Source organism: Ambystoma mexicanum, chromosome 12 (genome assembly GCF_040938575.1).
Source record: "Ambystoma mexicanum isolate Mex_15411 chromosome 12, UKY_AmexF1_1, whole genome shotgun sequence".
NCBI lineage: Eukaryota > Metazoa > Chordata > Amphibia > Caudata > Ambystomatidae > Ambystoma > Ambystoma mexicanum.
In genome coordinates this window covers 1,038,980,615-1,039,007,773 of record NC_090936.1, presented here as the reverse complement: position 1 = coordinate 1,039,007,773, position 27,159 = coordinate 1,038,980,615, and the positions used below count along the sequence as shown (strand labels likewise).

The 27,159-nt window shown below is 44.5% G+C and overlaps 1 protein-coding gene across 1 annotated transcript in view; it reads right to left on the bottom strand.

Moving 5' to 3' along the window:
• PAX4 (paired box 4) overlaps positions 1-27,159 on the bottom strand; it is a 465,469-nt gene that overhangs the window by 305,867 nt on the left and 132,443 nt on the right. The gene's annotated exons all lie outside the window — the stretch shown is intronic.

Below are 27,159 nucleotides of genomic sequence, written 5' to 3'. Positions count from 1 at the left end.
TCCGGTGTAGACCATAGCCGCAACCAATAAAGAACTGGTTTAAAGGTGGGTTCAATGCTTATAGGGCACACATCCAGCTCCACATGAATTCATGCATTTGGGCTTCCCCTGGATAGCATAAGCACCCCATTCAAGAATTTATTTTCCCCTTGTTCCAGGTCAGACATGTTTTAGCTTCCCCAAATTTCAGCCCCCTGAAAGTCTAAAGTGGATGCTTGCTTTTTATACAGATCTATGGCCAGGGAAACAGCGCCTCTACCATGACGGGTGAAAAAGCTCTGCACACCACCACCGTGCTTTTCAAGACTCGCACATGCTTTAGTTAGCTGGGTAGTCCAGGACACATTTTCATGGAACCGGACAGCCAGATAATCGTAGTACCTAACTTGTTCTAGTTCATGGCCCTTGAGGTTGTTTGTTAATCTTGCCTGTTTTGCACATTTTTGCTTGAATACTAGCACCCTGGTCTTGTCAGTGTCCAAGTTCAATTTTAGTTCCTTACACTTTCTTTTGTCAACTCCCGCGGACCTTTCTTCCCCAAAGTCCCATTTCTCCACTTCCTCCTCATCCCCACCTGAAGTTCCGGAACCCGACTGATGAACAACTGTGGTCTCCGGGCGTTGTAATCCTTCGCCATTTTTTTTTTTTTAGAAGAGAGTGTCTCTCTCAAAATGAAGCCACAATGGAAGCTTAGGATACAGCTACCCTGGGGGCTTCCTTCCGGAAGGAAACAAAAGAGGGAAAAAGCCTGGTTAGGCACAAAAAACCTGCATGTTGAAGAATGGTCCGGAAGTAATTCTAGCTGCGGCTCATCTCGAGAATGAAGGGGAGATGGGCACCTATGGCTGAGAGGCAATCGGTAACTATGAACGTGTGCAAAGCAACAATACCAGCACAGAATATCCTGAGTGGACACAGCAATATAGAAGGAGGACACAAAGAATCAAGGAAAGTAGAAGAGTAGAAAATCGGGGGAAAAGAGGAAGCGCTGTTGCCAGGGGCAGAGCGGGAGAGAGAGAGCACACAGCCCAGAGAGAGAGAGAAAGAGAGAGAGAGCAGGGAGCCGCAGCGGATGCCGGACCACCACTAGAAATCAAAAGGTATGCGAGCCAGAGCAACAGACTGCAAGGAGTCAGAAGGAAGAGGAAAGAAAGAGAAAGCTTGGTTCCTAGCAAGGAACAAGGGAAAACTACTAGTGTTACAACGCCCGGAGACCACAGTTGTCCATCAGTTCGGGTTCCGGAACTTCAAGTGAGGAGGAGGTGGAGAAACAGGACTTCGGGGAAGAAAGGTCAGCGGGAGTTGACAAATCCTTCCTAGGTGAGTGAGGGGAGGAATTACAATATGCCATCAATTCATGGGGAATGGCGGGGGTATCCTCAAAAGAAAATGAGGATGCCATGTGATCCTCCCCCATATAGTTTCCCCCAGGGTTAGGATAAAGCAGCAGCAGCCGTCCCCTGGCCACACAGAGAGAGGGCGGCGCCGGGGGAAGGAATGACGACACCATCGGATTCATCACAGGACACTATTAACAACTATGCCCTTTTTAGACATCAAGCTCTTCAGGAGAAATGCAAACAAAGAGGGGGTCTGGGAATCTCTCTACCAGCACGAACACAGCCCAATGACCTGTTCTTGGGTGAATAACCCCTGGGAGAGACTCTACCAAGTCTTTAGCTCACTGTCCTTTTCACAGGGAAGAAATTTCCCCGTATATCAGCCTTTGTCCTGCCCAGGGGCAGTCCAGCGCCGAAATGCTAGGCAATTCTCCTCTGAACAAGAGTACCATCAGTAACCCCATACACGTGTTTCAGCCTTGTTGGGCATCATCAGTGAGGTGAAACTGTTGCCTCTCTAAGAACAGTGAGCAAGGGGTCCACGTCTGGATTGCCCTGTTAACTTAGGGTGAAACCCAAAGTTAATGTATGCAACCAAAGGGGGGTCTGGGAATCTCTCTACCAGCACGAACACAGCCCAATGACCTGTTCTTGGGTGAATAACCCCTGGGAGAGACTCTACCAAGTCTTTAGCTCACTGTCCTTTTCACAGAGAAGAAATTTCCCCGCATATCAGCCTTTGTCCTGCCCAGGGGCAGTCCAGCGCCGAAATGCTAGGCAATTCTCCTCTGAACAAGAGTACCATCAGTAACCCCATACACGTGTTTCAGCCTTGTTGGGCATCATCAGTGAGGTGAAACTGTTGCCTCTCTAAGAACAGTGAGCAAGGGGTCCACGTCTGGATTGCCCTGTTAACTTAGGGTGAAACCCAAAGTTAATGTATGCAAACAAAGGGGGGGTCTGGGAATCTCTCTACCAGCACGAACACAGCCCAATGACCTGTTCTTGGGTGAATAACCCCTGGGAGAGACTCTACCAAGTCTTTAGCTCACTGTCCTTTTCACAGAGAAGAAATTTCCCCGCATATCAGCCTTTGTCCTGCCCAGGGGCAGTCCAGCGCCGAAATGCTAGGCAATTCTCCTCTGAACAAGAGTACCATCAGTAACCCCATACACGTGTTTCAGCCTTGTTGGGCATCATCAGTGAGGTGAAACTGTTGCCTCTCTAAGAACAGTGAGCAAGGGGTCCACGTCTGGATTGCCCTGTTAACTTAGGGTGAAACCCAAAGTTAATGTATGCAAACAAAGGGGGGGTCTGGGAATCTCTCTACCAGCACGAACACAGCCCAATGACCTGTTCTTGGGTGAATAAACCCTGGGAGAGACTCTACCAAGTCTTTAGCTCACTGTCCTTTTCACAGAGAAGAAATTTCCCCGCATATCAGCCTTTGTCCTGCCCAGCGGCAGTCCAGCGCCGAAATGCTAGGCAATTCTCCTCTGAACAAGAGCACCATCAGTAACCCCATACACGTGTTTCAGCCTTGTTGGGCATCATCAGTGAGGTGAAACTGTTGCCTCTCTAAGAACAGTGAGCAAGGGGTCCACGTCTGGATTGCCCGGTTAACTTAGGGTGAAACCCAAAGTTAATGTATGCAAACAAAGGGGGGTCTGGGAATCTCTCTACCAGCACGAACACAGCCCAATGACCTGTTCTTGGGTGAATAACCCCTGGGAGAGACTCTACCAAGTCTTTAGCTCACTGTCCTTTTCACAGAGAAGAAATTTCCCCGCATATCAGCCTTTGTCCTGCCCAGGGGCAGTCCAGCGCCGAAATGCTAGGCAATTCTCCTCTGAACAAGAGTACCATCAGTAACCCCATACACGTGTTTCAGCCTTGTTGGGCATCATCAGTGAGGTGAAACTGTTGCCTCTCTAAGAACAGTGAGCAAGGGAGAAATGCCTCAATTCAACTGACGTGTATATTAAGAATATTCCCTGCCCCAAAATGAAGATCCAACTTCCGCAAACATAGATTGAAAGTGCTCACGACAATGGAAGTGTCAAGACGTATCACTCACCTGACTCTCTGGAACCATGGAGCTTTTACACTCAGGCGAGTCAGAAAGGATTAGGACCTGGTAATCAATAAATACCCAAGCCTCTCCCCCTCAATCCCGCCAGAGTATAATATAAATTACCCTGTGCACCGTAAATAGGATAGCTGGCAGGCAGATCGTCATGTGTCAAAGATCTGCATAAATTGAATGCAAGAAAAATAAAAAGGTTTACTAACTGGGAGACTAACCTTCCCTGCTTTGTTAATTCCCTTAGTTCAGTTTATTACCTGTCGGAAATGGTCAGTCCGCTTTGTAGAAAGACAACCAAAGTGCTGCTCGCTGAAAATGTTCTGGTAACCACAACTTGAAATCCTAGATCGGAAAGACGGTGCAATGGTCGAGTGGAGTCCAAGAACAAAAGCATAATATAGTCTTGAGCATGAAACAAAGTTAATTACCTAGATTTGGAAAAGATTAAGAAATCCCAAAGCAAATCCTAGTCATTGAATGTCCAGAGCACATCTCTGCGACAAAAGACTTTATTTCGAAGGTTTCTAAGACGCAGAGTCTTATCAGCAGCATCATTACCTAGAAGTCGCTTGCATCCTTCGTAAATCCCCAAAGTGCGTTGGCCATCATGAATGGGGATGAATTGGGTTCAGTGATCCGCCATCTTGGAGTGATCTATACATCCATGACGTCAGGAGAATCGGATCAATGGGTTACATGTACATAACTTAATGCGGACTGTATCTCCGGGTCCAATATGGTTGCCACAAATGACCAGGTAACAATCTACTGGTATGGGCCATGATCATAGTGTCAGAGAGGAGATTCCTGACAGGAACTTGTGGGAGCTATGTCAAATATACCAAGAAAAGATTGGAAATGTAAATTCTGTCATGAGGAGAATACATTCGAGACATTGGAACATCTTCTGACGGAATGCACTAACTCCCTTCATTATAGGGTTAAACATTTCAAGGCGTTTCTTCTGGATATGCACATCTACACAGTCACACCTTTGGAGTAGGCTACTGAGTGAAAACCGAATATTCTTATCCTTAGCTACCACTGTGGTGAATTATTGAAATACTAAACTTAATTGAAGTGATCTAACATTTTTTTTATCGCCTGCATGTAATGTTTTCTAGGATGAAATACTAAACTTCATTTTCATATTAATAATTATATACAGTATTCAGTGTCTTTTAGGATAAACTACTGATCAACTAATGATGGCTTGCAAGGGGCTGCTGATTTGAAGAGGTCTAACAATTAAGGGAGGTGCAAGACCAAATGTAAATAGGGTATAACGTGTGTTTGTTTATGTTTGATAGCTTTTTTAATCTTATTGATGTATATAACTTTTATTTAGCATTTAATTTTTTTAATGTTTTTGTATATATGTTTATAAAGCATTGTGTGAGGTTTGTTCCTAAACCGAATAGACAAAATAAAAAATAATTAAAAATAAATAAAAATAAGTATAGGGAAGTCTTGGCTTTGCCCATAACTCATCACAGAGATAATCTTCGGGGCTTGCCAAATCTACTAGCCCACATGCATTGGCATGGAGATTTGATGAAGGGTGAGTACCATTGCACCTTGCTGGCGAGTATGGTGAAGTTTCCAACTTTTTTACTGCAAACAAACTTTGTTTGCAGTAAATGGCAAATAAACGTGAATGGTTGGCCTTTGGGTGGCAGCATTGCATCAAATATGAAGTGTGCATATGGTGACATGGACCATTTTACAGAAACCGCTGGTAAATATTTTGTCACCCGTCACCATGGGGAAAGTGCTTTTCTCTTAGGTCGAGTATATAAAACTAAGGAGCGCGTGCCTTGCTGGTTCAGTGGAATGTTTAACAATTCGCTAGGCCTGATTCTTATAACTAAAATCTAGTTCCAGCTGCTGACAAACTCTTGTTCAAGAAAGTCACGTCTAACTCAGCCATCAACAATAACTGCAGGATCATATCCTGCCTCCGCACTGAAACCAAGGCCCTTGAGAAAAGCATGGTTTGTGAATCTTGAAAATCACAGCCTTCTGTGTTTAATTTATTTTAAATATTTGCAGGGGTTGCCTTTGGCAACACAATGAAAATAATAAAAGAACATATAGTCGAATATTCAGTTTGCATGTTCATAATGATTTTTAGCGTGCAGGATAAAGACCGGGCCCCCATCTGTGAATTAGGAAGTTGGTCAGTAGTGAACGTTAGGAATTTGATCTGAAAGGGGTCTTGTTGCTTATATTTTCTAGTCTGTGGAGGCCTTTCTCTTTTTTCCATTTGGCACCAATATTTTCAAGGCAAGTGTAGTCCAAGGAAATGTCTTTTTTGGGGTAATGATTTACAGTATCCTTGGGTTATTTAAAGCAGGCAGACGTGCTGAAGTCTGTATCTTCATCATATTCAAAATATGTCCTGCTTATCTTTCGCATCTTTGTGTGTTTCTCCGGGGTTTTGCTGTTTTTCAATCAGTATTCGCTAGCTTTATATCTGCAACAGTGTTTCAGAAGGGATCTGGAGGTGTTCTCAAAAAGGTGCTAATTTCCCTTACCTTTTGAGACCCCCAGCAACTTTGCTGGAATTCTAGGACTTTCATTTTTACCTGGAAAGAGTGTCAGCCTTTTTTTCCCACTCTCATGTATTTTGAGGTGTGTTTTACTTTTGTGTGCTTTGGATATGGAGTTTTAGCCAACTCCATAGGCATCATCTTTTTCTTGTGTGTCACACAGCACCCTCATTGCAGAGACACAGGGATGTCTTTCAGACTTCCCAAGGTTTAAATACCTTCTCTGGGACTGACTACTGTCTCCCAGTGAATGTAAAGTTAAATTGACTTTGCTAGTCTTTTTAAATTGCTAGACCCAGCACACACTGCCTTACAGCAGGGTGCTGGAGGGAATAATCCCTATGCCTAGAAAATTCATGTAGCCCTCGAAAGCTACCCTTTCCTCTCAGAATGGCTGGTGGCAGTGGTATTACCATGATTTTCCCGACCGTGACCCGTTTAAACGCTACGGTAGCTACAATCCACCGGAGCCATGTTTTTGAAGACGGCGTCTGAGCACCCTCTGTAAAAACAGGTTCCGATCAACTTTTTTCACCACTTCTTTTTGGAATGGTCCTTCTAGTGTTCGTCTCTGAACGCCAAACCAGGTTTGGTCCCTTTGTCCGTTTGCCTTTGGTGGGTTTCAGTACTGAAGCCCCGTTCTGGCGCCTGAGTGTCTGGGGTGGACAGGATGTGAGGGAGGTGCCCAAAATCCCGGTGCTTATTCTCCTAGGAGACCTGAATGCACTCTGGCGTGAATGGCTGGCTGACTGTCCGGCAAGGACAGCCACCCTGCTGGGTGAGTGGCAGCCAGGCTGGAATGAATGGGAGCAAACTGTTTAAAAGCAGGTCTCTGGGACTTGGAAGGCAGAGTCGACCACTGCAACGAAAGAACCGAAGACGAGCTGAAGGAAGACGACTGCTGCAACTCCTGGACCGTTGGTTGGCACAGTGAAGCCCTGCTGCAGGTCCGAATTGCCTGAAACTCCCTCAACAGAGAAGCCCCTTTAAGGACGACTTCTTCCCTTGAGCTGGTGGGAACAACCAACTCGCAAGCCACCTGGAAACCATCTCCATACTGGTCAAACTTTCTTCAGAGTGCTGTTGAAAACTGGATAGCCAGTGAGAAGGATAGCAGTTTGTGGGCTTTAAGGCACTCACACCTTTTGCCAAGCTTGTGGATCCGTCCCCATGCAGTGCAGGAAACTCCTGACATCCTCCCTCTTGTCCCCGCGACTGAGGCCCAGGAACAGCGAGATCTGCAGGAACTGCCAGGAACAATTGCCTCAGCTACAGCTTTTCTTCATTACAAAGGTACTGTGCAAACGCGGTTGAGGAAATCCTCTCTGCCGCGGTGAAAGTTTGTGAACCTTTCCCAACTTTGGAGTCTTGTTCGCTCCTAATCCGACATATAACTCTTTTTCGTGCAAACTACTTCTAAGAACATTGGCAAAGACTTAACCATTTACTACCAGAACTGTGCTATCCTATCCATGACAATGAACCATTGACTTTGGCTCTGGCCTATTGAATCGAATTGCCCCTTGTAGTGAACTGAATTTATTTGCCCTGCTTGAGAAAGTAATTGTGTTTAATTCTTATAACCTGTGTCTTTTTACCCATTTTTAAAGTTACTGAAGTGCCATTTTGCTCCCACTTCAGGGGAGCCTAACTTGTTCAGAAACTTATTGGTTTGGTACTGGAGTGTATTATAGTGTGATATTGAACTACTTATTGCTAGTGGAATGTTTTCTAAATGACTGTAAATAAATTAATATTGTTTTACCAAGAAACCTTGAGTAAGTGTTTGTTGGAACCACTGTGATTGAAAGTCCTTTGTGTAACACCTTCTAATGCTCACATCCCTCTTGAGATAAGCCTGCCTGCTCAGCTTTGCTACCACAAAACTGTAGTACAGACTTATACCAAAGGTGAGATTGTGCCTACACCTGTAGTCTTAATTGTGTGCAGTGTTCCCAAAGGGTACTACATGTAAGTCTGCCTAACAGGAGGGTTATCCATGAGAAAGTGAGGACAATTCTAGAATCCTATCAGGAATTCTGAATTCCTGTAGACTGATTAAATTATACCATAGTAGGGTCATTTCAGACAACTGATAAGTGTAGAGAATAGATTCCATCTCCTGTCCACAATAGGGTTAGACTGGTTGTTTTTCTTTCTTGTAACACTTAAGTTGGCCTCCTATTCATTTTGGGATGGTTGGGAGGTCATGTTCGGATTCAGATTGGCAATGCAGGGAACCGTGGTGATATTGACAAACTTCAAACTTGGTTACTATGAAGGATAATTTCTGTGAAGTTTAGGTTTGTTCTGGTTCCCCATAATGTTGTGCTTCACAGGAAGATACACAGATGCTAAGCACACTCCTTTCACCTTTGTACTGGCCCTTATAAATCATTCTAGGATTCCACCCCTCAACCTATAATTATACCGTTATTGTCACTGCCCAATTGTTCTCACCTGTTGGAGTTCTTCTGTCCTCATGCAACCCTCACTGATTTTCATGCCCAGGCAAGAAAGGAACTACTTTTGGGGCACCCACCAGGGGTCTGTTTTGCTTTTTTTGGTGCATGTGTGATGATGATATTTCTTCTGTCATGGATTAAATCTGCCATCCTTATGCCTTTGTCAAGAGACTTTCTATTACCTAAGAATATTGGCTTTTGCTCTCCTGCATGGACAGTCTTCACCGGGGTCAGCCTTTCTTTGAAGTCCTCAATGTTCCTCCTGTGTCCTCTAAGTAAATGCTTCTCTTGACTCAGAGTTTGTCTTCAAAATGCTTGAAGGGAGTTTTTTTGTGGCTTTGGCAGTTTGGCTCAGTGTCAGGGTCTTCTTTGACATGACACCAACCTGGGAGGTTGGGTGGGTGGTTGGTTTTTCAGATTGGAGTAGTGAACGAGTTGCCTTTCCATGGAAGTGAATTTACCCACTAATTTCACATATGTAATGTTGGCCTCTGTTCATTTTATTACCTCTCTTTGCAATGCGTGATCTATTCTTGAATTCCAACTGGTGCATTCTCTAGCCACTTGGGCGATGGATTTTGTTGGCATCCATTCATTCTTGAGAATTGTTATTCTTTCCTTATACAAAAAGATGACAGATCACATTTCCATCTGGGCGAAGTGGCCCTACTCTTCTTCTGCCTGCCTCATTGTTGCATTGTCTACTAGGTTTGCCTTTTGTAGAAAAGGTCCCAGGAGTATGGTGTCCCTGCATAGGTCTATAGCAATTGTTTTAGTGTGACAAGTTGTTCTGAAGCTCTTTCACAGGATGGAGACCCTATTAGTGAATGGATGGTTTGTGCAACTCCTCTTCATTCTTTGTCATCTCTTTAGGCACCTATTTACCTAACTCAAATCTTTGCTTTCTCCTCATACTCATGATGGACTGTATATAATCTTACCTTTGGCTTCAAAGGATAGCTCTCTTCTAGTTAGAAGGGTTTGTTTAGTTGCATGGCTGGGGTTTGGGTGCTCCATGCTGTCATTGAAGGACATCCGTAATTTTAATTTCCAGTAATAAGTGCCAGGCTACTGTGAGAAAGCATGCCCATAGTTGCTGCACCAATGTAGGTCAGTATAGCCACATAAGAACACTTATGTTGGTGTTGTCGTAATGCCCAAAAGAAATGCTTTGCGACTGCAAGGAATCATGTCCATATTGGCTGTACGAATTGTCATGATCTCTGCTTCCAAAAGATCAGGACTTGCCCGACTCCCTTGGAAGCAGACCCATAACCCCGGTTCCGAGTGCCAGCCAGTCCCAATTGGGACCTTTTGGACCCTGTCCTGGCGCCAGTGGCACCAGGCTCATAAAGATGCCCAGTCCCAGCGCTGGAAGCGCCGGGCTCATGATGCTTGGGTGGACTTACCTGCAGCAGACCATGCTGCTTACTTACCTGCCAGTTGAACCCCTGATCCCCTTCTGTTTGGGACTACTTTTCCTGTTGGGTGGGGCAGGAGCCACTCCCTAGGTTCAGAACACTGGAACTCTTCTGGAAAGCAGGAACTCTTTTCTTACCTAGGCGTGGCTGTGGAAGGAGACACCTAAGCACTACAGGAGGCTATTTAAACCACACCCGATGGATGAATCTTGCTTTGCGTTATTCTGCATTCTCTGCAGCAGAACGCTCATCGTGTCTTCTGCTTCTGATCCTGGGCCTAAGGGAACAAAGGCTTACCATCCTGGAATCCAGTCTTCAGCAGCACCTGTAAAGACAAAGAAAGAACAGGTTAGCACTACGGTCTTCAGTGGCAGCGCATCTCTTACCTGGTCCATCGGCTGTCACCAACGCCTCGCGCTGCATTCCGGCATCTGAAAGACAAAGGCTTACCTACTCTTCGCATGCTCCGGAGGTCTTCGCACTGCATTCTGGCATCTGAAAGACAAAAGCTTACCAGCTCTTCGCACGCTCCGGAGGCCTTCGGCGCTGCATCCCGCATCTGAAAGACAAAGGAAGGTGCGTTTAAAGACATTGGGCAACTTCATTACTCACGTGCCATTACTCCTTCCCACGCCGAATCCAGTGGGTATTCCAGCACCCTTCAGCTTCTCTAAAGCTCCGAACTTGTACCTGCAAGATAAAAGGGACAGTTAGTGCGCATCGTGAAGCAGGCTACAAGCGCTTACTTACGTGCTTCCAGGCGCTGCTATTCCTCACGCGGGTTCGATCCTCAACTCTCATCAGCCCGCCATCCGCCATCGCCGGAACCCTGCAAAACAAGAGATATCATTACAAAAGACTTTTAAGACATTTGAAGTGCCCAGAACTTACCGTTCGTGCAGTTAACGACGGACAGCAGTCCTCTGAGGTCAAGAGGCCTGCACCCTTATCCAGTGAAGAAACTGGTTACGGCACCCTGCCCCGAGGCAGATGGAGAGCTCGGCATTCACTTACCTAAGGTGAGGGTGTTAACCTTTGGGGTTCTACAGGAGAAGAGAAAGGGAAGAGGAGAGAGGCACCCAATAACCCCAGTTCATTAATCCCATATTTTCTATCTGCAGACATCTTACTCTTCGAGTCAGACATACAGTGCACAGAGGTCCAGCCCAAAGAGCCAACCGTGTGTTACACATCACCTTTGAAGATACGGCATTCACCCAGTCAAGACCGACGCCTCTGCGGGAATCAGGTGAGCGTTACACCAATATAGGAAACTATGGCCATGTAAATACAGTAATCATATTGCCTATGCCCATAATGGCAGTAAAGCATGACATGCATGATTATACATAACTAAGGCCTCGTTGCAAATAACAGAACAGTGGGGTAGGGACCAGAAGGGGATATAGTAATTCTTAGCATAGATATATCAGAGAGTCATATTAAAGCAGAGCACAAATGATCGCAATGCAGTGCAATATAGCAAAATAGAACTAGCATCTAACTCATGAAGTGTATTACAGCACATTGGGGAGTAGAGAGCATTGGATTGTAGCCAGCAAGGGAGGAGAGTTTAGTCAAAGAGCCCACAAGTGGAAAACAGCACAACAGAATATACCTGAATACTGCAAAGGAAACTAGGGAGACATGGAGTACAGAAGAGTAGACTATACTAGGATGGGATAAAGTAGAGTGAAGAGGCACTAGTGCACACTACAGTTGATTATAGTATAACAATTCTAGTTGCAAAAAACAGTGCAGTAGAGTGAACTATAAGTGTCATCTGTATGTTATTATAAAGTGGAATCGTGTGTTAGAGTTCAGCACAGCAGAATGTAGTAGACTATATTACAAGCAAAAGAGAACAGACCATATTGGGAGGAACACTTTGGTTTTTTAAAGAGTAAAGGAAAGGAATTAGAGAGCAATGAATGTGTATAGAAGAGTTGAGTGGACTAGATTGTAGAGCAGTGCAAAATATAACTGAGCATTTCTTTTTAATGTGGCAGATTCTTAGCTCTCAACCTTTCAAGTCCAAGGGCCGTGAGAAAAAACGCATATTTTAGTTTTGGGTGGGTGAGAGTCCATTGAAGTTAATGGACAGATGAGGAGCTTGGTGGGGGAGTGACCACTTTCCCTGGTGGGTGACACCCGCCAAAAGCGTGTGAGTTGAGAGGCATGCGAGATTAACGAAGACATTATTTTACTTCAGTTCGTAGAAAAATAAAAGTGGAGAGTGGAAATCCGAGTGCAGTGCGGTAGTGTGTAGTGACGTGGCACAGATCTAATCCTCAATCTTTACTGCAGCATATAATACCAGGCTCCATTTAGGAGTCGTTCCATATAGTTGGAAGGAAGAAATCATTGTTTCATTCTTTAAGAAGGGAGACTGGAATTACCCGGATTGCTATCACCCTATCTCACTCCTTAACACATCTGCAAAATGGTTTGGCAGGATGTTGTATGCTAGAATAATGGAATGGGCAAGAGTTTATAATCTATGATCAATCTTTCAATATTCTGTGAGTATAGGAGTACTGTGGACCAAATTCTTAATTTAAAATTGATCTTCATAAATTTCTGCGGAGCTATACCTCAGGGTCATACTTGGGGTTTATGGACCTTTCCTCCACTTTAATGACTGAATTTAAAGCAAATTGCGAGGTACCCTGCGAGACATGGGAGTGCCCTCTTTGTTGCTATCCGCTCTAATAGAATTGTACAATAATCCATCATCAATAGCACGGTATGTCCACAGAAGGGAGCTTACCCCCGAAATTTCATCCACAACAGGGCTAAGGCAGAGGTACATTTTGGCCCCACTGCTTTTTAATTTATATGTCAATTCATTGTTTGCAAACCTAGGCGAATTGACAATCAAGAATGAGGGGTCAAAACGTATGTGTCCGGCCAATGCGGACAATGTGATCATAATTGCATCGACATATAAAGCTTTACAAATTCTTGTGAAAGGTTACAAAGAGTACATGATCGAGAGGGATCTTAAGTTAAGCATGGCACAATCAAAAGTAGTGTCTGTGGGCAAGCCTAGGGACTTATCATGCCCGTAGGTGGTATCTGGGCTAAAACTCAAAACAGAAATCAGGCCATGAAAATGGCTCAGGTGGGCGGGGCAGTCGTTAGATTTGTGAAGAAAATAGTTGGTGTGACGGTTGATTATGCTATCAGAATTTGCAAGGCAAAACTGTGGTGGTGGAAACCTATGGCTCTGGCCTTTGAAGCTGCTATAAGCCTCAACCACTGCAGATCAAAGACAATGAATGTTTATGTATCATTTTGGGACTCCCGCAGAGTTTCACAGGTTATCCACCACACCAAGAATCAAGCTTCAGTTATCCCGAAGACCAGGTGGCAGTGAATCCGCTAGTTTATCGGATTAACACCTCAACCAGTTAACAATATTTCACTTTATGACACCCGTTCAAGTTGTGCCTGGTTTACACATATTAAAAGGGAGCTGGAAAATGTGTGGTATTCACACCTGTTCATGGACACAGTGGGTGATGCAAAAATGAGTGTAGGGAGATCCGGTAGTGGTGTATGGTGGCCAGGGATCGGGAGGGAGAAATTGCACAGTCTGTAAAACCGACAGTTAAGTTTTGTCTGTCACGTAAAGGGCACTTTAGCCCAGAAAAAGTATCTGGAATGGGTGCTCAAACTGAGGCACAGGGCCCTCTGAATGAGATTGAGAACGAATACGCTTCCACTTGCTGCCCTAACATGTCATTGGAGGAAGAAATGATGTTAAAAATTGCAAGTGCACTTGTGATGGACTTTCGGCTGAAGATTGGTCTCATTTTTTGCTGCTTTGTCCAAATTATGCAATTATAAAATGGAAATACCAATTTTCTTTTTTGGGAAAAACAGGGATTAGACAACTGTTAACAGTCCTGATTTTTGTTTTTGAGTTTCAGGCTAAATATTCTTCATGGGCTGCTTACAACTGTATTGAGCACGAGCTGATACGAAGCAGCAGACTTCTAGCTGTTCCATGCACTTAAGCCCATTATGTTAGTCTGAAATCTGGATTTGTATTCCCTACAGATACTTGTGGAAATGTGCAATATTTATAGTTTTAGTGAAATGTTTTGTTTTGAATTGTAGCATATATATGTTGCTTAATTTTTTATGGAAATTGTTTCATTTCCACTATAACGAGTGGTGTCAAACAGATCAGAGTGAAGACGAATATAGCAGTCAACTATTGAAGTTTAGGTCAAGCAGAAGAAAGATCGGAAGCTTTGCTCGGAGGTAGCTCAGTTATTAGCCTCCCGCATGTCTGGAGGAAAGCCAAGGTCCCCCCAAATGGGGAGACTCAGGTAGCCTTACCAATGGGCTGTCAAGCCCCTCCTGATCATTATCTAAGTGCCTATTGTGACGAATCTCGGGAGTTTGTCCCTTCTCTGCATGGGGGGAGCCACAGCCTTTGTAGCTAGGAAGGGTAGCCCGCTCGCAACACCCATCCAAAGGGACAGGGCAAGCAGCATCCCTCTGGGGGAGACCCTGCCTCCCCTTTGGGGACAAGGAATGCCCAGACACGGACTACATAAAACCTACCCTTTCATCAAACTCTGACATGTTTGTTGGTTGTATGCAAGTTTAACAGGGCCCCTTTAATGTGGGAGACTTGGTTTTTGACCTCTATTCATTGCCGCCTCCTCAGGGAAACGGGACCAATGTAAACCCTCCTTCCAATCCAGGGCACCTAAAAGCAACACAACCTCAGAAGAACAAGAAAGAGCCACCCGATGAGTGTGGAAGCTGCCCTGAGTACACACGCAGAGGCAGAGCTCAGTGCCACGTAGTCCGAGTGGCGTGTGGAGACCAAAGGTAGTGAGCAAAATGCTGCCACTCCGAGGAAGGCAAAGGCTCCAACACACCAGGGCCCGCTGAGAGAGGAAGCAAACCGGCAGAAGACTGCTGACGTCCCACAGCATTGGGGCAGAGCTCCTGAGCAGAGACGAGACATGGAGCATGGAACTGTGCAGATCACCAAGGAGTCAAGGGCATGGAGTCACCTGAGTTGGAGAGTCTGCCTCCATCCACGAACCCCACCGCTGGAGTCAAGGTACACATCAATGCAAATAGGTTGGCTGGAGGGTGGTGAGGCCACCAAAAAGGCCTAAGGAATCTGTAGTGCAGTCAGGGCTTCAAGCAGGAATACCCCATGAGAGGGTAAAAAAGGTCAACCAGAAAGGGCCGAAGAAACCTGTAACCCATTCAGGGCTAAATGCATGAATACCCCAGACAGGGCTGGAGAGGCTGTGGCCCAGTTGGGCTGAGAGTGAGAATACCCCTGGAGGGGGTGAAACAGTACAACCAGATAGGGCTGGTAGAGCCTATAGCTCACCCGGGGCTGAGAACAGGACTATATTGGCCTGTAGCCAACCTGAGGAGGAAGATAGGCCAGGAGGACTCACAGAAGAACTTGGTTGTAGCTGATAATACTGGCCTTCAAAGGTCAGATGACTACATCCCAGGAGATGGGATGAAACAAGGAACCATTTTGGACATTTGACAAAAGACATTTTGTTTGTTTGAGCAAGGAACGTTGAGAGAAACGTTTGAAAATTCCTTTGAATGATTTGAAGAGGAACTGAGAATTTGTGGGTGGGGGTCAGAAAACCCATCACCACTAAATGTTCTGTGGGTGAAGTAACCCTAGACTAAGCCAAGCTTAGGACCCGTTTCCCTTTCTTTCTGATAGCATTAGAGCTGTGATAGGTCAGCACAGGTTTCAGATAGAGGACTGGCGGTGCGCAGGAAAATCAGAGGAGAAAATAACTAACATGTTAAAGCTAGGGGTGGCAGAACTCTGTGACAGTTCCTGTTTCTACCAAATTGTACTTGATGGCAACGGCGGATGGTCCTTGGCATTTTTGTTTAGATTTTCGAAGACTCAATTCCATCTCAGTCATTGATAACTACCCAATGCCAAGAATAGATGAACTAATAGAAAGGTAGGGAATACTAAATATATCTGCACCCAAGATCTCACGGAGGGATATTGGCAAGTCTCACTGAACCCTTCAGACAAAGAGAAGACAATCTTTTCTACACCTCGGGGGCTGTTATAGTTCACCATCCTCCCCTTTGGCCTCTATGGTGCCCCGGCCATGTTCCAAAGGCTTTTGGATAAAGTACTGAGACCCGACTCTACATTCACTGGGCCTATTTTGATGATATTGTGATTCATAGTAGTAGGTGGAAACAACAACACATATGCCACCTCTATGAGATCAACAGGGCTTTGAGAAGGGTTGGGACTTTGGGCCACTCCAACAAAATGCCATGTATCCCAAAATGCTGTCAAATACCTTGGTTATTTTGTAGGCAATTACCTCCACCAACACCAAACTGAGAAAGTAAAGGCTGTTTCGTTGACACCTGCCCCAAGACCAAATGGGAACTATAGGCCTTTTCTGGGGCTAACTGGATATCGTAGATCTATACCAAACTACTTGTTGAATGTACCCAAGCCCATACAAATAAGCTTGTATGGGCTTGTTCTGATCAAGAAAGTTTTGACAAACTAAAACCAATGCTTTCTGATGAATCCATCCTTAAAATGCCCGAATTCAATTGAGCGTTCATCCTGCAGATGGACACGTCCAAAGTAGGCCCTGGCACCATCCTCCCACAGTTGCAGGATGGCCAAGAACATCCGGTCATCTACACCAGCCGAAAATTGCTTGCTCGCAAACAAAGCTATGCAATTGCAGAGCTGGAGTCCCAGGCTGTTAAATGGGCCTTTACCTGTCAGTGGCATTATTTGTCAGGGAGAAGATTTCACCTTTTACCATTTACACCTAACATGGATATGTCTGAGAAAAGATTCTAACGCTTGAGTAATGAGATGTTCCCTAGATCTACAGCTGTTCTGCTTCACTGTAGAGCACCAGAAAGGAAAGGAATATGAAAATGTGGATTTCTTGGTCGGTTCCCCATAGGTCAACTAGAGGAGAACCTGAATTCAAGTTAAGGGGTATGTAACTAATCCTGCAAGATCATCCCATCTCCCCCAGGGGGATCCACCCCCTTTGGGAATAGAGAAGGGGGCTGCTCTGCAGCAGACTCCCAGGGAAAGAACAAGTGGGATCCCACTGGGGATGACACCCCCTTTCAGGACTAGGAATGCCCAAACACGCATTACATCCCAGCTCCCCTTTCTTCAAAGTCTGAACATTTTATTGGTTATATTGGAGTTGAACAGGGCCCCTTTCATGTGGATGACTGGGATTCTGACCTTTATTCATTGCTGACTCCTCAGGGAAATTAGGGCAAATGGAAATGTTCCATCCATTCGAGAGATGTACCTAAAAGCAACTCTACCTCAGTAGAACAAGAGAGGACCACAACAGAGCCCTCAACATGCCAGCAACTGCATGAGAGAGGAAGCAAACTGGCAGAAGAGTGCCAATCTCCTGGGGCATCGGTGCAGAGCTCCCAAGCAGAGAGATGAGATGTGGAGCGCTGACTGCACAGATCAGAGGAGTCGAGGGAGCGGAGCCACCCAGGTCGGTGAGTCTGCCACTATGCCACCTTCTCTGGGAAAACAGGACCAATGGAAATGCTCCTTCCATTCCAGGGAAGCACCTAAAAGCAACCCTATCTCAGTCGAACATGAGAGGACCACCCGGCGAGTGTGGAATGCCGCACTGCCCAGAAGAGGAGCAGAGAATCACGCAGTCAGAGTGGCAGGCAGAGACCGAAAGCAGCGAGCAGAGACCTGCTGTTCTGAGGAAGACAGAGCCCTCAATGTGCCAACAACCGCCTAGAGTGCCTATGTCCTGCCGCATCGATGCAGAGCTCCCGAGACAAGAGATGAGACGTAGATTGCTAACTGCACAGATCACAGAGGAGTTGAGGGCGTGGAGCCACCCAGTTCAGAGAGTCTGCCTCCATCCACAAACCCTGCCTCTGGAGACAAGGTGCGTGTTTGGCTGGAGGGCGGTGAGGCCACCAAAAAAGGCTGAAGAAGGCCATAGCCCAACCCCACATGGGAGTGTGAAAAGGCAACCAGAAAGGGCTGGAGAATCCCATAGCCTAGTCGGGTCTGAAAACACAAAGATCCCACAAAATTCTTAAGAACAAACAAGCAGAAGGGCTGGAGAAGCCTGCGGCCTTGTCAGGGCTGAGTGTGTGAATCCCCACGAATTATCAAGAAATTGAGAATACCCCACGAGGGGGTGAAAAAGTACAACCAGATTGGGCTGTAAGAGCACATAGCCCACCCGGGTCGGAGAGCAGGACTGTATCGGCCTGTAGTGGACCTGAGGCTGAGGAGAAAGATAGGCCAGGAGGCCTCACAGACGAACTTGGTCGTAGCTGTGAATAGCGGCCTTCACAGGTCAGAGGACTACTTGGGACATTTGACAGAAGTTTTGTTTGTTTGAGCAAGAAACGTTGACACTTTTTGGAGATCCCTTTGAAGGATTTGAAGAAAAACCGAGAACTTGTGGGTGTGGGTCAGAAAACCTCTTCTAAAGATTCCCTGGGTGAAGTAACCGTAGAGTAAGCCATGCTCAGGACCCTTCTCGCTTTCTTTCATATAGAATTAGGGCTGTGATATGTTAGCATAGATTTCGATTTCGGACAGAGGACTGAACTGTTGTGAAGACTAGCGCCCATTTGTTTGTTTTGGAGATCAGGGACTCCACAATAGAGGTAGCTTTTCTTTTAGTTTGGTGGATAAAGACAAGGTTCAAACATTTCTGCGTGTCCGTCTTCTATGTCTGACTTACCACACACATTTATTTGAGTGAAAGGTAGACAACAGTGTAAGAGTCACACAATTATGTTCATCATCTAACTCATCCCAGATAGAGATGGTATAGGGTGGAGTGGGTGGGAGGCCTAGAGGGACGTAAATGGGAAAAGCCCTGGTACTCCAATGCACTCCGCCTAATGCACCTGCTCAGGCTCATCCGAAAAGAGGACCTTATATGTTTGTTTTCGAGCCTGGAAAGTCCTGGATAGATTTAGAGTTGATGGCTGACTTGGAAAAAGGTTTAGCAATCCTCTGACATAATGACCAAAGCGGGAGGAAGAGATCCTATAGCCCCTGACATTCAAGACCAGAACTTGATCAGGGGGAAGGCTGAAATGGAAAGAAAATAGCCCCAGTTATTCTGATGGAATCTTTACCTGATGATCTAAGCATCTCCATCCTGCATATATTTGCTCAGCCCAACAGCCCCACTGTTCCAAGATAAAAAAGCATCTCACAAGTCCCTACGGGAGATTAGTATGCTAGGAAGAGACTAACCTGTTTGGTAGAAGCAGAGAAAGACAAGGGGGTCAGGAGGTGAAATCCAACTCAGAGTTCAACTTGGGGGTCAAAGAAAATACCTAAGAACCCCCCAATGTTTCAGGGGAATATGAGGGGCTACAATTCAATAATGCTGTTTCACATGGCATGTGAAAGTGACAGGTGCTCCATCAGCTCTTCGATACATCAAGAGTAATATGAGCCGACCTACGAAATGGTTCTTGATCAACTGATTGCAGATCGCTTAGAAAGCTTAAGGGGATTCAATAGAAATGAAGCCCTAAGCTTTCAAAGGAGCCCTAAGAAGTTCATTTTAAAATTACCAAGCTTTTGCCCAACTACTGAGGGAATTGAAATTCGAATTTGAAAAAATGTAAGATAACATAACGCGACAGGAGAAAAGAGTTTAATTTTTGGGAAATTAAAAGAAGCAGGTTTGGAAGGTGTCAGGATGGGCCAAAGAAAAATAAAGAAAATAGTAACTGAGAGCAAGCCATTAAAAGAAAACAGGCAATGGGACAATAGAGGTTTACCTCCAAATCGGATTGCCATATGATTTTTTTGTGTGGATAGCACCTTTTAATGTGAAGGACTTGAATGTAATTGTGCATTGCTGTTAGAAATGCAGTATACTTATGCTTTACATACATAATGCACCTTCCCATATGTGTTCCATAGAGGTATCCTAGCAAATCAGAATTGGCAGGACTTTGGATGCTGAGGTAATCTAGTCACGGTTTATGTAGTTACCTTTAATAACCAACGTGTCTATACAATGGGGGGAACCAGAGGACATGCATGGACTAGCGTAGAATGTAGTATAACACACAAGAGTGCTTGTGTAGCAGAGGACAATGCAAAAGAGGAGAGTGGAGCAGTGTCAATTATGGGAGAGTGAAGCATAGGAGTATAGTAGAGTAGAGGTAACAACAGTAGAGAACAGCAGAACATGTTGAAATATAGTTAGACATGGTCGCTTGGGATACATTTGAGTAGAAAGGAATACAGTATTTATGAACGCAATTCAAACTGGAAAACTATAGTAAAGAGCAGAGTGCAATATATTAGACCACATTACAAGAGAATGATGGGATATGTTAGAGAAAAATTGACTCAAGTAGATTCTGTATCTATATGCTAAAGTGGAAAACAGCAAGTGGAAAATAGAGCAGAATTGACAGGGGGAACATGGTCTAGCATAGTGCAATATATATTACAGTAGGATATTTGGAGTATAGCAGAATACTCAACTACAGTAGAGTAAATCTGAATGGACTAAGTGGAGCAAACAGACTGGAACAAAGTAGATAGAAGATTGTATTGCTTGCTCCTCAATAGTCCAGCATACCACAGCCACTTCAGATGCACTTTTAAATACTAATGCTTCATGGCCAATCTTCTGATGTCTTCATGCCTATAATTCTTCAGGGAGAACCAGTGATTTCCTTATGAATTACAAAGGTCTTTATTTCCGAAGCTGTTTACTATTCTATGTCAAGACCGGAGCCTCGGATTATGGTTTCTCTCTTTACTTAAAACTCGATCAGCATTTAAGTTACAAATCATATTAAAAAAAATGCCACAATAAAAAAAAGACATTTCCCAGAGTAAAGTCTTTTTTGTGTACTCGATTTTTTTATGTCCATAAAAACGCGTGACACTTTTAACCAATCATGTCACACTAAGCTCCTCATCTTCCCCCACATTCCTGTGCCCTTCCGCTTTCTTTGCTGCTCGGGCAACCAGATAAGTACTTTTCATTTATTACTGATCTTGAATGTCTTGAGGGATAAAATTGTTTAAAGCAATTTATATGTATGGGAAACGCGCACTCGAAACGTAGAAATTACTTGGTGGAGAATATTCGCAATCATTAGAGGGTTTTAAACTGCAAAGCGAAGTGAACCCGCAGGGGCCTAAGGCTCCAGCGGGGGCCCTGCTGGACGGAAATGACATGGAGCGCGACGGGACCCTTGAGGTTCTGGCGCTCAGTAGTCGTAGTACGGACAGAGAAGAAGCACTTTAACAACGCTTCGCGAGGCTACAGGTATATTGTGACAACCAAGGTCGAAATGGCATCAGACAACACGCGGCAGCACAGCAGGGCATAAACTGCTCCTAGCTGACACGAGGAGTCAGCAGAAAGTATCAGAAGCATGCCACCTAGTGGCCTATAAAAATACTGCCAAAGATCACGTTGGTGGAGGAGATTCCCCTGATTTCATCCAAAGAGGCAGCAGCTGTTGTTGCATAGAGTGCTAAGCACTGCTATACGGGCACAGACCCAAGTTAAACGGATACAGTGATAGCCCAGACCCACTTAGCTGCAACTGTGAGACGGGAGCAGGCCCATGATACCTGCAAAGAATCTGCCAGCATTAAAAATGCACAGCTCCAGTCAAGAATACGAGGAGCCCCATATCAGCAGGCAGTGAACAGTGTCCAACAAGAGCCGAGCAGTAAAGTGGGAGAGGAGAGGCACGGGGTACACTGATGATGTCTTACTCAGAGGAGGTAGAGGAGGAGGAATGGGACGAGACGTTTGAGGAAAACCCTGAAGAGCATGATACATTCACCCCAAGCCCTCCTGATAAGCGTAAGGCTGCCAAGAAAAGAAAAAGGCAGAGAGAGGAAGAGGAAATGGGTGAGGTATTTGACCCAGACTCTCTCATACATCCCAGAATCCAGTGGGAGAGTGTCACCCACTGAACCAGGAAAGGGAATTGAGACTGATCGCGTGGGCGATTTCAGGACAACCTGGCAGAAGCCAGGACTTTCCGGCGATGCTGCAAATTTTATCAAGGAAGTGTGGGTATCAGGTACCAGGAAGGCTTACAGATTGGCCTGGGCAAGGTGGACTAGTTGGTGTATGGAACGGCATATACATTCCAATAGAGCAGATGTTATGCAGATTGTGAACTTCTTGGCAGCTTTGGTAGCTCAAGGGAAGGCTTATAGAACTGTTAAGACTTTTAGATCAGCCATATCTGCCTGCCACACGAAGATAGAGAATGTGGCGGTGGGAGAACACCCACTCGTATGTAGACTCCTTAGAGAAGTGAGACTTTTAAGACCACCGTTACCCAGATGCACTCGGATATGGGACGTGAACATAGTCACAACGACCACTTGACAAGGAAAGCTATATCGGCGAAGCTCACCACACTGCTCTGCCTCATATCCTGCAAAAGAGCATCGGAGGTGAGAGCACTAGAAATAGATAAGAAGTCATTCAACCATTCAGAGGTCACGTTCCACATTGGCAAGAGAACTAAGATGGATTTCAAAACAGTGTCATACTCAGTTTTTCCAGACCAGCCTAAGTTATGCCCAGTTTGTTGTCTAAAAAAATACAAAGGAATTACGAGTACGATTAGGCCCACAGGAGTGACAACTGTTTATATCACTGAGGAAACCTTTCAAGGAGGTTGCGGGGCAACCCTAGCCAGATGGGTTAGATGGTGCATGTTACAGGTAGGCATTGACATTGGCACGTATGGGGCGCATTCCATTAGGGGAGCTATGGCATCTAAGGCCTATAAGGTAGTAGTTAGGTTGGAGGACATGTTAATGGCAGCAGACTGGTCTACATTTAAACAATTTTATTTCAGACCAATAGAAGAGATGTCTGCGCTGTGGTTTAAGCTTTAAACAAGCATTATCCAAGCCTCTGGTCTTGACATAGAATACTGATTTTCCATACTAACGTTATAGAAAGTCAAGATTCTATTAAAAACATGGAGGCGAAGGATTATCCCACCGAGTAATTGTTATAGGTACATGCAATGTTGTTTGTTATTGTTGCTGCTAAATTGTGACAGGATTGTGATGTATATGATCTAAAAGATAATACAGTGGTACAGGTTAATTGTGACTTAACGGTTACCCACCTTACTACAGCTAGACTCAATGTGTTTTTTTTAAATTATTTAACATGAACCGAGGTGAAGAATACAGGAACATGAGTAGGATCGGAAAGTTGAGGATAAAGATAGGGTTTACCGGCTGGGGAGCGAAAGTTAAAGTTGGAGACAAAGAAAGAGGAAGGACACCGGAATGTGGAGGAAGATAAGGAGCATAGTGTGACATGATTGGTTAAAAGTGCCACCTGTTTTTATGGACATATAAAAATAAATGACTGCACAAAAAAGACTTTACTCTGGGAAATGTAGTTTCTTGATTGTGGATATTGTGTATATGATTTGTAACTGTTATGTTCAGCTTGAGTTTTAAGTAAAGAGAGAAAGCATAACCCTTCACCTCTGTGTCTTTAATAGAATCTTGACTTTCTATAACGTTGTATGGAAAATCAGTATTGTACTGTCTTATATGGTTTCATTCCTTTTAGCTTCGGTGGAGAACCATATGTTTACTTAATACTACCAAGCAGGGGTCAAATCCTAAAAATAAGGTGGGGGTGTCATTAACATACCAAATTAATGTGGCATCACCAGAAATAACATATCAAGGTGCCCTCTAAAAATAAGTGGGGCTTGCATCCACCCGCCTGTATCCTCGACTTCAGCCCTGACGAAGTCTTGTTGGATCGACGATTTTTGCACCAGTTATTATGTTTGCCCAACAACATTAACAAATCACAAAGAAATACTATAATGAATTGGATGCATGGGGGGGGGGCTTTTGAAAGGCCGGATATATTAGGCACTAATTTGAACAATGGAGGGACTATATGCAGGGCCATTTTAAGCAATTTTGGGGCCCTGGGTATGGACATGTTTGGGGGCCCCCTCCACCAAACCAAAGGAATTAAGGGATCAAGAATAGTGGTCACACTCACAACCTGTAGGTTGACATGCTGTCTCACAGCATAATATGCATGTTTACTCCCTTTAAGTCCCCTTACCCTCTTTATTCTTGCTCTAAACAGAATGATAAACAAGTAGCATTTGAAGACCAACATTAGCAGTCTACGAAGAGGTTACTGTTCTAGCACATACAGGATCCTTTTCATCAATAGCATCCAGGAAGGTATGCAGCCTGTAGTATTAATGCAGGACCGTATGTAAAAGGTACATGTAACCCATAATAGGCAGTGAACTCACATTAGCTGCCTCACAGAATGCAAAAGTGCTCATGCATGGATAGAGGAGACCAATTGGAAGGAAAAGAAAGCTACACATACCGTAGCATGTATAGTGGATGCAGATTAGAAGCTACCAGGAACGTGTCTTTATCCAGACAGGCTGAGATTAGAAGTGGGATATGGTTTTCAAATAGTGTTGCAATTAGATATCAAAGGAACAAATGCCTGTGGTGTGCTGTATAAATATGCTCACTATTAAAGTGGAAGCAATCCTATAGCCAGTGAAACCATGAATAAGTCTTTTAAGAAGATCGTACCATGAGCAGGAAATCACTCTGAAGGGCTGCATTTTTCGAAAGGTTTAGGGAGTGGCAATATTGAGAGGTTAAGCAATACAAGATTAATAGAGATGCTGAGGATCACACATTGGTTAAGGGGTGAAGGGGTGAAGCTGGGATTTGTGCCAACTTTAACGCTTTCTTTTCCAGTTCTTGCCATGAACTAAAACAATGTCATTTTATAAAGACGGACTTGGAAAGTACACATATCACTTTACCGAACATGACCATTTTTAAACAAAATATTATAGAAGGGTTTTATGCAAAATGGGAATGGTTCTAGCACCATTCTCTCCATTATCAATGGATGTATATAATACCAGCATACCAATCGATGTGATTTAATAAATTTAATCTGGGTTTATCTTTTGTATTTTAAAGGTTTAAATATTTCCAAAACAATGGCTTGTGACATTTCCATCTATAAACGTGCATAAAACCTTCGACTTTTACTGTTTTTTGTGTCAAACAAGCAGCCCTTAAAATATACTTGCTGGAGACCTGAAACATCTGGTCCACTCTCGTCTGTCTACCAACCCTTCCACCCAAATGGCCTACATAAGAAGAAAGATCAAGTAATGGGCAAAATGATACCAACAGCACAGAAATATAAGATAGATGATTTGACCAGGATCATTGTATTGACTGCTGGCAAATCTAGGATATAAGCATGAACGCTTTTGTTCCATAGTCTTGAATTTGGATACTTGTTCACCTCTTGGACTAATCATTTATGCCATCATTGCAGGTGATTGCCTAGGTTTTACAACACTACAACTGAACAAACCAATTTCTAGACCTTCACCATACAGATGATTTGTTAGTTTTTATAGCAACCCCTATCTGGTGCAGGTACATTGCTGATAATAGCAGCTATTGTTCTGCAAAACCAAGTACATATGCAGACAGGTTTATAAACTTCAGACATAGGAAAGTTCTCAGCCAGCCTTTTAGCATATGAACACATATCTCTGCAATAGGTGCTTCACACACTGAGCTAACTTCTGAACCATTGTGGCACTCAATTTATCAATATGCATTTCACTGTTGTCTATTGCACGTGATCAACATAATTCCCACAGGAAGGAAAGAATGCTACATAGTTGTGCCGAAAGGAACACACAAACTATTTTTACCACAGTGAACACAGAAAGCAGTACATTATGAATTGATCAAGGCAGAATGTACTTGTCAAAACAGAAAGGCAATGGTTTTAGACCCTCAGCAGCACCCCATAAAATATCCTGGCGTGTGCTAGTTAGGACTGGTGAACAATGGAATCTTACTTCTTCAGATCAGGCAGCTTTGTGGGGCCCCCTCCAAGGTGTGGGCCCTAGGCAAGTGCCCCTTTTGCCCTCCCATAAAAACGTCTCTGACTATACGTGGAGTGCAGTTTGGTAGTGTGTAGACTGCAGTCGGCAGATAGGCTTTTGCTCATTGTGCTTTTTTCCCCTGGAGGCACGGTTGCAGAGTGGACCTTATAGCTTGTAACACTTGTCTCCCACTATTCCGTTGACAGCACGGAGTGCGCCACGTGGAGTGCGGCTTGGGAGTGTGTATTCTGCAGTTAGCAGATTGGATGATTGCCTCTTGCTCATATGGCATTTTTTCCCTGGAGGCACGGTTTCAGATGGGACCTTCTTGCTTGCAACACTTCTCTCTCATCAATCCACTTGAAATGCTGGAGCGCGCCACGTTGAATCTGGCTATGGAGTGTGTAGTATACAGCAGTCCGCGGTGGGACGCAGAGGTTGAGTTGGACAGAGTTCCCTCCTAATTTACTGGTGTGTACTGCATTGATTGTACGGCATGCTGCTCTACATGAATGAGTTTAAGCCTCAGCCATTTCCGTAGAATGACACAATGCCGAAAGTGTGCTTTCACTTTTAGGTGACTATATGGTGCATATGCCCAAAATAATAGCATTAACCTGTCGCACTTCACTGTTATTTTGCCCTTATTTTACGTCTGGTTAATTGATTGAACTAGAACAGTTTTTCTGGTCATGACATCCTATGGATGTTTTGGGGTTTTATTCTCCAATCGTCTCCTGAAAATAATGGAAGTGCATTGAAAAAGAAAACAGCAATTTATATTGCATAATAAGGTATTATATTGAATAAGAGGAGTGGAAAATTAATAATATGAGATCATTGGTCGGGAGTATTGCTGGACCATTTCGGGAAAAAAATGCAGAATGCGCTTCATATGCGCTTTCGGCATGCGTGAAAATTCTGAATCCCTTTATACCGAACACGGGGGTGTCCCCCGCTCCCCATGTTCAGTATAATGGGTTCAGGGGCGGCGGGCATGTCCCCTGCATCCAATGGAAGGAGTGTGGTGCCGGGGAAAAATAAAGTAAAGAGTACAAAAACTGAAAAATGGTCTCTGTGACGGACGTCCCTAACCCTTTAGGGGAAGGAGAGTTACGTCACATGGTGACAGACGAGTGGAGAAACAGTCGGGGATGAAGGTAAGTAGCAGTGCTTAATTTTCAGGGTGTTTGCCAGGGCTCAGCCCTGACACTTATTTCTGAGCCCCGGCACTTATTGTCTCAGACTTAGTTTGATTATGATGTGTTTTTTGTCAATTTTATTTTAACTGTCAGTCATTCGTAGTCA